The following is a 3,873-nucleotide window of genomic DNA, read 5'->3' as shown; positions in this document are numbered from 1 at the left end:
CATGCTCACTGAGAAATGGGATTAAACAAAAAAAACACAACATTCCCATTAAATGTATCTTTTTTTCCCCAAGTAGTGGTGATTGAATCTAGAGCCTTACACATGCTAGGGAAGTACTCTAACACTGAGCTTCATCCCCAGCCTTATCTTCATTTCAAATAGTTATAATTATATGTGCTTATACTTTTTATTAAATGTAATAATTTTCATACGATTATTTATCCAGATTAATATCATTGAGGTTTTCAGCTATATCTAAAAGTTTACATATTATTTCATTAGCAACTTAACTGCAACTTAACATGGTCAGTGAAATTTTTATTCAATTTTAAATTTTATTTGATATGCAAAAACATTAAAAATTGTACATACTAATGGGGCGCTATGTGATGTTCTGATGCATGTATATATTGTGTAATGTTTAAATGAAGTTAAAATATTTACTTGCTCAGACTTTTTTTTTTAATGTGCAAACATTTAATTTTAAACTGATGATCATGGAGCTACCACCACCCTCCATGGCCAATTCAGCAGGTCATGAGGCTCCGAGCTACCACTTGGTGTCCACCGGGCTCCAGAGATAGTCGCTGATGAATTTCTTGGAGAGTTGGGTGCTGTCCAGGTGGATGGGCTGAGCCATGCTGGGGCCGTGATGGATGCCTTTGATCATTCCTGGCTCGCTCTCGTAATCCCATTCGATTTTACTAATTCGGTGATAAAGTTGAGCCACATACACAGCAGAAGGGATGGTGACCATCGTGTCCTCGTCAACCTCTCTCTCCTGTCGTTCCAGATCGGCCTTCAGCTCCCTGAGCTCCGTCAGCTCTCTGGTGAGGTGAAGGAGGCTGGCCTGCAGGCGAGCGTCCTCCTCGGTCACCTTCCGGAGCTCGGCTTCCAGCCACTGCAGCTCCGCGATCCCCTGGCACACGCGCTCCTTTGAGTCAAGAAGGCTCTGAGCCACCTCTTCCTCTGAAGCGAGGGTCTCTCGCAGCCGCTGCTCGGCGCAGTCTTGCGTCTCCAGCAGCCGCTCTGGTATCTGCTCCTGGCGCCACAGCAGCCCGCAAGCCGCTGAGCATAGGCGCGATTAGCGCCCAGCCAAGCTTCAGGGTCCCTGGCTCACCCTGCTCAGTTATCGCGGAAGGCAGCCATGATGAAGCCAGCCCTGAACCCGCGCAAATTCGACTGGCTGCTTGTTTCTTTATGGTTAAAACAATAAAAGTTTCTTCCAGCTTTTTAAAAATTTACCATATGTTATTGTAATCTACAGTCCCTTACTGCATGATGAAACACTACAAATTTCTTACTCTATCTAATGAGAGCTTAACACCGCATTGATCAACTTTTTTCCCTCCCTTGTTCCACCCTAGCTCTATGCAGTCCCTGGTAGCCACCACCAATTCCATTTTTTTTTTTTTCATTTTATTTTTTTGACACCAGGGATTGAACCCAGTGGTGCTTAACCCACAGAGCCACATCCCCAGCTGTCCCCACTCATGCCTTTTTATTGAGATAGAGTCTTGCTAAGTTGCTTAGGGCTTTGGAATCCTCCTAATTCAAACTTTTGTGTTGCTGAGATTACAGTGTGTGCCACATCACCCAGCCAACCATTCTATTTTTTAAACTTCTATATCAATAATTTTAGATTTCACACGAGTGAGGTTCTTGTGGTACTTGCCATTAAGTAACTAGCTTATTTCACTTAACACAGTGAACACAAGTTCTGTACATGTTGTTGCAAATGACAGGATTTCATTATTTTTTAAGGTTGAAAAATATTTCATTGGATATATGTACCACATTTTCTTTACCCATTCATCAGTTGATGAACACTAAAGTTGCTTGCATTTCTTGACTATTTTGAATAATGCAGCAATAAATGTGAGGGTGCACGTGCCTCTTCAATATACTGATTTTACATTTCCCTTGGATATGTGCCGAGTAGTGGGATTGCTTGGTCATATGTTAGTTCTATTTTAATTTTGAAGGACTCTCTATAAAGTTTTCCACAATGGTTCCACTAATTTATATTTCTCTAAAACAGTGGGCAAGGATTGAATTTTCTCTATATCCTCTCTGTCCCTTGTTAGCTTACTCATATAACAGACAAGCAAAATGGGGTGAGGAAATATCCCATGTGATTTTGAATGATAGTTTCCTGATGATTGTAAAATTAGTTTATTCTCATTAGTACACTACTGAGTTTTTGGAGTTCTTTATATATTCTGGATAGTAAATCACTGGTCAGATGTATATTATGCACATATTTTCTACTATTCTTAGATTGACTCTTCACTGTTGATTGCTGTGTATAAACTTTTGCTCGATGTTATCCAACTTGTCTATTTTTACATTTTTCTCTGGGCATTGGGAATCTTTTCTAAAAAGTACTTGTTCATTCCAATGTTTTGAAATATTCACCTATTAGTGAATATTTCACTACAAGTAGATTCAGGGTTTCAGTCCTCACATTTGAGTCTCTCATCCATTATGAATGGATTTTTGTAACTTCTGAAAGATAAGAGTTCTGTTTCATTCTTTTGTATGTGAGTATCCAATATTCACAGCCCCATTTATTGAAAAGTGATCTTTTCTCAATGTGTGTTTTTATCACCTTTGTCAAAAATCAGTTGTCTGTAGATATGTGGATTTACTTGTAGGTTCTCTTTTGTGCTCTGTTGGTTTGTGTATCTGAGAGTATCAATTTTTTCAAAGTTTGTGTAACTCAGGGTGAAACTGTCTAGTCTGGGATTCCTTTGATTGGACAGTTTTTATTATTGATTCAATCCTGTTACTTGTTATTAGTGGGTTCAGGTTTATATTTCTTCATGACTTGATCTTGATAAGGTGTATGTATCAAGGAATTTCCTATTTTTTCTAGGTTATCAAATTTGTTGACATATAGTTGTTCATAATAATCTCTAATGAACTTTTTAAATTTTTGTTTCGGTTGCAATGTTTCCCTTTTCTTGTCTGATTTTATTTGAGTCTTTTCTCATTTATTTAGTTCAGTTGAGGGTTATTTTCCTACTTCTATATGTTTAAGGAACTGGTTTTTTGTTTCACTGATCTTTTTTATTTTGTCTTTAGACTCTATTTCATTTATTGCTGTTCCTTGCCTTGTTCATATTTCTTCCCTTCTATGAAATGCGACTAGTTTGTAGTTCTTATGTTAGTAGTTCCTTGACATGGAGTAATATGTTGTTTACTTCTTATATTTCTACATTTTTGACATAGGTGTTGATTGCTATAAACTTTCCTCTTAGTACTACCTTTGGTCTATCTGTGAGTGTTGATAAGTTGCATCTCCATTACTATTAGTTTCCAATTTTTTAAAAATTGTGATCACAAAGACAAGAAAAAAAAAGAAAAAAGGACAAATATGCTAAAAGAAAAGTCCATACTTAAACTCTATTTCTTACAACTTTTTGAATTTTTAATTGTGTCTGACTTTACATCTTTCTATGTTTGCTCTCTCTTAACATACTAATGTACCTATTATTATATTAATCATTCTGCTTAGTCTTCTTACTAAAAATAATAATAATTTATACATCATATTTATAATATTAAAGAACTCTGAATTGGTATTGTTAGTCTTAACCATGGGCTTTATACCTTCTCAAAATTTTCTTCTTTCTCATGAACATCACTTTCACTGAAGACCTCCCTTTCCCATTTTTCATAGAAAAGGAATGACAGAGATTTTATCTTGCTTTTGCTTCTGTTTATGCTTCCTTCATTTCTGAAGAGTAGTTTAGCTTGGTTATGGTGTTTCTCAGTTGGCATGTTCTCGTTGTTTTATTTTTCTTCAGTACTGTGAAATCGCATTCCACTCTCTACTGATCTATAAGGTTCTGCTAATAAGTCCTCTAT

The 3,873-nt window shown here is 36.8% G+C and overlaps 1 pseudogene across 1 annotated transcript; it reads right to left on the bottom strand.

Moving 5' to 3' along the window:
- Positions 1-499: 499 nt before the first annotated feature.
- Positions 500-1,149, bottom strand: LOC306660006 (kinetochore protein Spc24-like; annotated as a pseudogene). Its single transcript has one exon. The product of its transcript is annotated as a kinetochore protein Spc24-like (transcript).
- Positions 1,150-3,873: the final 2,724 nt, after the last annotated feature.

Source organism: Sciurus vulgaris (assembly GCF_902686455.1).
Source record: "Sciurus vulgaris genome assembly, chromosome: 4".
In the NCBI taxonomy this organism is placed as follows: Eukaryota; Metazoa; Chordata; class Mammalia; order Rodentia; family Sciuridae; genus Sciurus; species Sciurus vulgaris.
This window is presented reverse-complemented; position numbering and strand designations above follow the sequence as displayed.